The sequence below is a fragment of the Pararge aegeria genome, chromosome 9 (assembly GCF_905163445.1).
Source record: "Pararge aegeria chromosome 9, ilParAegt1.1, whole genome shotgun sequence".
In the NCBI taxonomy this organism is placed as follows: domain Eukaryota; kingdom Metazoa; phylum Arthropoda; class Insecta; order Lepidoptera; family Nymphalidae; genus Pararge; species Pararge aegeria.
In genome coordinates, this window is record NC_053188.1 from 9,955,898 (window position 1) to 9,964,904 (window position 9,007).

Consider the following 9,007-nt stretch of genomic DNA (forward strand, 5'->3'; position numbering starts at 1 on the left):
GCGATACGGATATGGTATCACCATATCCGTATCGCCAACCAGATTCGCTTGATCGGGCAAATGGTACCTACATAGACTGCTTTAAATGTCTTTATTTACGTTACAATACATTTATATAACAAATTAAAGGGGTGGGTACATCAAGTTTGTATTATTTATTATTAACACATTGATATAGTAGTTATCAGTCTAAACATCCCACTGATGTTACTACTTAGTACAATTTGGTATAGTAAAAGTGAGGCCCGAGCCTGCCGCCATTTTAGTGTATATTTTGTACAAAAAAACACCTCTAAAGGCCAATAAAAAGTATCGGCATGTATACTCATTACCTACATTACCTACATATGGTATAAGAAACAATTTAGTTTCTAATTTCCACATAGGGAGAGTCATTCGGGGTAACTGAGCGCGTTGGGTGAGTGTGCGCACTGCCTTACTTTTCGAAACGCGGTACGGTACGTTGGGGGTTTATTTGATACACAGATTAGCGTCTAATCTGTGGTTTGAGACAAATAAGGACAACGGAGTGTTGGGCTAGTTTCACTCGGCGTAACGTGGAATCTTTATTCGCAATTAACTTTTTTTGTTTTGACAAATCCTACCTCGTGCAAGTTACGGTACCTCAGGGTTTTTTTTCATATTTTTGTATAAATGTGAGAAATAATATTAAGGTTATGTTTGTGGCTTGACTCCGTGGGGAAAGTGAGTGCGGGTTTGGATTTCTGGCCTCTAACAGAAGCAATAAAGTTGCTAAGACTAAAAGAGAAGAAAAAGTAAAAATATTTGCAAAGAATACTTTGTTGGATTAAACTAAATATAATGATTTTTCTTACTTTAACAAGTCAATACCTATAGTGATCATTATAATTGAATCTAAGTAAAATACACACTAAGAACATTAATAAGTAGTGTTTGAAAAGGATAGTAGATATATTTTTAATTGTTTTTAACTCAAATAAGTTAAAATTTTGCCAAGCTAAGGGATGCATTTACTTTTACCCCGACAGGGGTACGGTTACCCGCAGTACAGGGCAAGTGAGCACAATTAAGCTTTCCCTTTTTAATTGTTTATTGCAAAAATAAATATTAATAATCTCTTTTATTTTCTCTTTACATTTATAAACAAATAGGTGCTTTTTAAAAATAATGAATATGTATTAATTCCTTTACGCTTATAATTCATACCATTTAATGCAAAAGTACCTACGCACAGTTGCCCGGAATGACTCTACCTTTAAGTTATTGTGTTTTGCCAAAGTTTCCAACTCCAATCTGCATCTTAAGTATTTAATGAACGATAAAGTTGGCTTTAAATGAGTTTTCATTGAAAATGATTCCTCGGGATTTAGAGCCTTCCTAGACAAGAGTCTCAGGGAACTCAGGGTGGGCCAACCATCCCCTGTCCATTTGATTCTAGTTTCTCTAAAGATACTATTTCGTCGTCATTGGTAAACACATTTTAACAACAAATACACATACTCGTATGATATGATTAAACACATTCGCTTTCCGTTGGTTGGGATATCAAGGTAACGTCACCCATGGGATAACTCTCAGTTCTTCTTGTGGAAGCCTTATTTCTTTCCTGCTCCCTCGGTGTATCACAGAACAGTCTTTTCAGGACGAAGGCGTAGCACATCAGCAGAGATAGCATTAGCAGTAAGCCGATCACTACTGTTACTACTAACAATATTTGTAACTCTTCATTGGCTTCTACGCTTTTTGAATTGCGATTCATCTTGATATCGGTATGAGAATCTTCATCTGAAACAATTATAAAATACAAAATGAACCGTCTAGTTTTCCTTAATGTTGCAAAGTAAGTAGTAAGTAGTTAGTCTACTTATGGGTCAAAATCAATGCCGTCAAGTTTGACTTTGATTTTTTTGATATTTAAATTCGATTACAAATGAAAAAATTAAAGTCACAGTCACAGTGACTGTGACCAGTGGTGACTTATGGCTCAGGGAATTGCCTTCTTATGGGCCAAACAAGAAGGATCAGAGTTGCTCTGCGGGATACGAGTTGCGATGCTGACTTGGCTCATAGCACGCACGTTATACGTGCACCTTGGGGTCTGGAGGTGTTGGAGGGATGAAATGGCATTGGAAAGCGCAGTGTTGGTATATATTCCCCCTTTGGTAGTTATTAGATATAATAAGATCTCTTACAAAAGGAGTTAATTATTTATTACTAAATCATTTTAATTTTTTTTTTTACCACATAGTTTTTAAATCATCGTGAAAAACGACAAGAAACATCGTATGTTTGGTACTTCTTATGATGTCCCCAATAATCCAGATTTTACCTCAAGGGTACACATCACTCTAAATTTTTGGCCGCTTTTTAAATTCCGGTTCATCTGTGTTCTTCTTTTAATTGCTTAATTTGTGATACTTAGTATACAAACAAAACGTTTACGATTTGGTTAATTAATAAAACCGATAAAACCTAAACTCTATTTTGTATTTGTAACTGACTTATATAATATGTCATGTTGTTTTTGGCAGAAATGAAAAATGAAAAAAAGCTTCTTTAATCACCGAGGATAATGATTTCGCGAAAGACTATACCTCTATCTTGGCAAAAGGTAGGTATAGTAAGGTATATTCTCTGCTCGTATAGAAATCTTCAGCATAATTTTTATGGAAAAAATGAGGCTTACCTATTCGGTCCTTATCTAAACGTAGCCGTAGATAAGGCAATAGTATCCAGCCAGGTCCGAGAAGTTTAAACAGATGTATTCCAAACTAACTCTGACCGCAAGCGAATCAGCAATCTCTATCATATGGTCAATAAGCTAGAGAGTGGCAAAACGCTACAACCCAAACGACTTTTTTTTATTCGACTACTAGTTAGCCCTTGACTGCAATCTCAACTGGCGGTAAGTGATGATGCAGTCTAAGATGGTACCGGGCTAACCTGTAGGGGAGTATGGTAGTCATGCCCATAATCAGTTTCTACGCGACATCGCACCGGAGCACTAAGTCGATTAGCCGCACGTCATTGTTGCCAGGGCGGTAACTAACCACGGCCGAAGCCAACCCACCAGACCAGACCAGAGAAAATTCAGATATTTTAAATTTCCAAATTGTGCCTGCCGGGACTCGAACCCGGGACCTCTTACTTAAATTCAAGGCCTCACCGTGGGTCCAGGGAGGTCGTCAAAATAAAAATAAATATGATAATAACGATCTAACGTAACGATGAAAATATGTTTGTTTAGGATCTGTTGGGATTCAGCAATCAGGACTTTCAAACAGAATAACATAAAATAACAGAACAAAAATCGGGATAACATTGATCTAGTTCGAAAGTATATATTAAAAATAATAATAATATATATTAAAACTAGCGGTCCCTTGCGACTTCGTCCACGTATGAGTAAATACTTACTTCCGACGTTTTGGTGGCGTAACGTTTACCGTTTACGCCAGAAATGAATAATATTGGTTTTGTTTCTAAATTTTTTCAGCTACAACTACATCCAGAGCCTTAAATAGAACGACACGTTTCCCGCCTAAGATAAAACTCATTTTATATTGGGTAGTGCTTACACTACCCATTAAATTAAGATAGGAACCTAAAAAGTAATAAATATTTGTTTTAAGACTGAATAGGCTGTCTTTCAATGATTTTTGTCTGCCCTGAAGCCTGCACAGCTAAAAATGTATCTTCCTTCACAGCTTTATCAACTCTCAGATCACTGGCGCACAAGTCGAACTATGTGTAATAATAAACGGGGGTAAACTTCTCCTATTCTATGTTCCCGTGCTTTAGCAGGTAGATACGTTAATTATATCCCCTGTCAGAGGACATAATCGGGGATATAACTTTTGTCTCCTGCCTGTGCTAGCCCTGCTGAAGGGGAAAAGTCAATAAACAACAAATTATGTATGAAGTGGCGCGAAGAAAAAAAATCTTTTTCAGAAATATTTTCTATTCTTTTTACATCTCATTCTTCACGATATAAGGCAATTATTTTGCATTTACAGATAGACAGTAGATTTTTTTTTATCTGTACCGTAGCTACTTCATTTTACTATAAGGTAGTTTTTTATTATTTTACTTCAAGTTAGCCTTGACCATACCGGAACGGTAAATCGCTTGTCACGTTTCTATCTGTAGGGTTGTAACTAGCAACGGCCAAAGCCTTCCACCAGATAAAAAATTGTATAGTTTTAAAATAAAAAAATAAAAAAAATTGGCATCCAAGTTAACGAAATTTCATTGTTTTTATTGTAGCTATTGACGAACAGATTGCACTATTTCCAGTGCAGACGATTTTATATTTTAAAAAATCCCTTATATAGACTAAAATTTAATCATGCAAACTTTATATATTTTCGAATTTTCCATCAGCTTCTGTGTCATTTTTTTGTAGCATGGACAGGAATCAATCAGAAATAGAGTGTTTGTAATTGCTTTCCCGCAGGCTCCTGTGTTGCTGCAGTTTGCGCAAACAATTTTTTATAAAACAATGCACCGATCTATACTATGTTGTATAATAGAGGTCAGTGTGACGTGACGTGGCGCTACCGTCTTATACGCGTGCATCGCTTATCACATTATCAAATCGGAAGGTATATATGCAGACCTTCGTAGGAATATTAAGCCTTAAGCTTATTATTTTTTTAGCTACACAACTACATACTTTTCTAAGTCAATTGATTGATATTAGTTTCCGCTGCGTTGCGAGGTAATTATCTCCACAGTCAACATTTAAAGTATTTTAGCGATTATATACCAGTATATAATATATAGTATATTCGAATGTTATTGTATTAGTATGTAGAATTTTGTTATTATTTAGATATATTAAATATTCTTAGTAGTTATGAAATATATTGTACCTTTATTTGACCTATACCACAATTAAATCATCTTACTCACATCCTGGGGTAGCTGGAAGAGATCTCTTATAGAGATAAGCTTTCCTTTGTACACTTCATGTATCTTATGTTCACAATCACAATTTATGGTACATAAATAATAAATAAATAAATAAATAAATATATAATCTATAGGTGTAAGTACCTAGGTTGCTTACTAACGTCCTTGTTCACTAGCAATACTTACTATAGTGCGTTAGAATGCAAAATATAGGTTTAGATATAATATGCGCGACTTCACCTGCGTGTGTATGCTGCAATGTCCCTAGTAATGTTATTAATGCAAAAGTAGCTATATAACATTGTAACATGATGTTCGGGATTTTCTTTTTCTGTGTTTTTATTAGGTATTATTTTAAGACGAGACTAGTTCATTGCAACCATATCAAAATTACATTAAGCCATTTATAATTAAACCGGATTCCTATTTAACCACACAATAACGGCTTAAGTAAACGGCTTTCAGAGGCTCACATTGCTTGGCCTGGATAACATATATGATATTTTAATAACTTTATACCGAGTAAATATCTTTCATTGCCGGCAAAACGGAAATTCCACGCGGGCGAAGTCGGCAACGGAATCTAAGGGTCAGCTCACACTGTGACATGAAGCTACGCGAATAGGCTCTCAAAAGCTGCTTGAAGAGGCTTCATAGAGAATAGTTGCATCGCTTGTTCTCTCAGTACCTATCTGTGCAACATGAAGCTTTCGGTTCTTAGTGCTTGTGTAGAGTGGCGTTTACGAGAGATGCTCTGTTTCTATACAGTCTCGTTGTGAAGTGTGTACCTACTGATCTCAATACCTATTATCTACCCGTCGCCATAATTATCATCATATCAACCCATTACTGTGAGCTGGTAGATATGATAATAAGATACAGAATACGGGTCTCCTCCAACAACGAGAAAGGGTTGACTCAGTGCGGATTGTTGAACACACACCTGTTAGAACATTATGGAGGCATGTAGGTTTCCTCACAATGTTTTCCTTCTCCGTTGAAGCAATAGATATTTTAATTGCATAAAACGCACATAACTTAGAAATTTTAGCGGTGCGTGTTGGGATTCGAACTTGGCTCCGCGAAAGTGAAGTCGAACTCCTACCCACTGGGATATCACCGGTTATACCGATATTATCTACCTAGTATGGGAATACTAGAATATAATTAATGAATAATAATGATACAATTCTCTAGTGTCTCTACGACAGCGTAACTAACTAAATTTCTTTTCCACCTACTTCCAATAAGGGGGTCATACTAGACAGTTCGTCATTATCGTCCCATTACCGGCACACGACACGTGTCTTATCTCTGAATGAGAATGGTTTGGGTCGTTGCAGTTACGTAAAACGTTATTTAAGTGCGTATGCAGGTTTCCTCACGTTATTCTCCTTCACACAGTTTAAACTTCACATAACTCCGAAAAGTTAATGATACGTGCCGAGGATTGATCTCGGTCTGTCCCTAAGGAAAGCTGTAACCACAACGAGTATGTTATCATCGCACCATCATAGTTTTGGTTAACTTTAACTGATAGCCAGTTCGTCAACTCATAATATGTACAATTTTGATAAAGAAAATAAACAATGACGATTGTTATTGTTATAATTATCTAAACATAAAAAAAATCAAATTCGTTTCAATACATACAAACATATTCAAAAACATCATCATAATGTGTCGACTTCTTAATGTTACACTGCCACAGTTATCCTCTTTCATAGTAGGTGTAGAGGGAGTTAGAACATTGACCCAGCACGCTGCTCCAACGCGAGTAGGTGGAACTTTTACGAATATTGTCTGTTTTTTACAGTACAGAATAATTTATCGACGCTGATGGCCCACCTTGTGGTAAGTGGAAAACCATCACAAGAAACACGTCCTAAAAAGTTACTACCGCCAAATGTCTATTAACCCGAGGCGTTAGCATAGGCAAGTTGTTAAACTTAATGTGCCTTCCAGGCCTGAACACATGCGTGCGAGCATGGCGGATTTCCCCTAATACGACGAGCTCTGTCAAAGAAGCTCTACTACTACTAAAATGTTAGTGATATTAAAAAGGCATTTTTGTTGAGGTACGGGGTTGAACGTGACAAATTCGAAACTCCGGGCTGATACTGGTCTCAATAGGAAATCTAATAAAATCTTTTGATTCGTTATCGAATGAAACGGTAATTCATACCGTTTGCATTTCTACGATACGCAGATGGGCATCATTCCTGAGTGCACGATAATTGCATTCACATAGAGCTATTGTGTCATTGTGTTGCAGCATCGTTGCTTGCAAAAGCAATATAATTTTAACTTGATTACGGCGTAGCAAAAGCTGGGTATGTAGTAGGTAGAATCAGCTTTTATAGATGGTTTGTAATGTCTAGTCTTAACAGACTATTATATTATTTAAAATGGCCCTCATTACTTAACAGTAATGAGGGCCATTTTAAATAGAGTGCTATTATTGTAAACATGAGTGTCAAAATAGGACATCACGAGAAATAAAAAGCCTCATAACGTAAACTTGCCTTCAAAAAAAAATTGTTCAAAATTCATTTATTTCAAGTAGGCCGTAGGCCAATAAAATAAGCACTTTTGAAACGTCAAGTCTGTCTGTGTGTAGTGACTCTACCACCGATTCGGAAGGCAGATTCTACCGAGAAGAAGCCGGCAAGAAACTCAGCAGTTGCTCTTTTCTAATATTAACAATTTACCTTTTTCATTTTAAAATTCATTTTTCTATCTTGTGAGAGATCAAAGCGGAGCCGGATGGTTCCAAGCAACCTTGTCATTAAGAAATGCATAAATTTTATAATAACCTCGCCGTAATAAATGTGTTTTAACACATTCTTTAAACTTAAATATTGTAAGGTCCAAAATTACCTTAGGAATCCTATTATAAAAGCGTATACTCAATCCCACAAATGACTTCTGCACCTTTCGCAGACGATATGCAGATGTCACTATTTTATGACCATTTCTTGTAAGTCAACTGTTTATATCCACTTTTTGTTTATAAAGACTAATATGTTGTAAATACTATATTGTTATAAATATATTGTGAGGCTACCGTAAGTATACCTATTTCTTTAAATTTGTCATGGAGGGATTCACGTGATTTAAGTTTATATATTGACCGTACCTACAGCTCTTTTCTGCAATATGAATATAGTTTCAATATCAGCAGCTTTGCCTCATAATAAGATACCGTAAACATCACACTATGAAAGTACTAAAAGTAAACAAGTCTTGTTTCTACGTCAGTAATCTGTCTAATTTTCCTGACGGCATACAAGATACAATGTTTATCTACGACCATGAAAATAAATAAGTCTAATGTAAAAATAAAATTAATGAATTGAGAAACAAATATATTTTTCGAAACCCTTGCTCGTAACGTTATTAAATTTGTACAGGGCTCGTAATCAAAGATGGCATATTTTATTTTACATTACCAAACTTGTGTTTTAGTTATGATTTAGTTAAGTTTGTACCTCACCGTTTGTTTTAACCGGGTAATACATATGTTTGAACATATTTTAAATACAAAAATATTCCCTTTATTGTATTTTTTATTTAAGCTGTATGTCGGCAATATCTCAAAACCCTCGCGCATTAATATTTTGTTAATATTTTTGTTCGTTGCTAATATTTTTGATTATTATTCATTTAATATGACAAGTTTAAGTTGGAAAGCAGTGAAACAATAGATTTCGAGCGAGCACGAATCGCGAGTAAATAGCTTGTTTCCACCAAAATCTAGGCTAGACCTACGTAACTTTCATACAGTGAAAAACAGCAAAAATGGTCAGTTATTTCCTTGTCTTACAGCTCACTCCTACTACCTTCTCGACCGTAAAACCAAATCTAACAAACTCGTTGTATAATTTACTATTGCATGTAACATTTATCACTGATTTCATCAGTATTTTCCAATTTTCTATCTCATGATGTCGACGTAGACATTTTCTTTAAAATCCATGAACACAAATAAAATTGCAAAAGTAATTTCCAATTGGCTGCGTACATAAATAGCACCTACCAAGCTTAATAACCTACTAAGCAGAGTTTAATGACGAATTTGTAAATGTTGTTTGTTACTTTTCACAAGCTA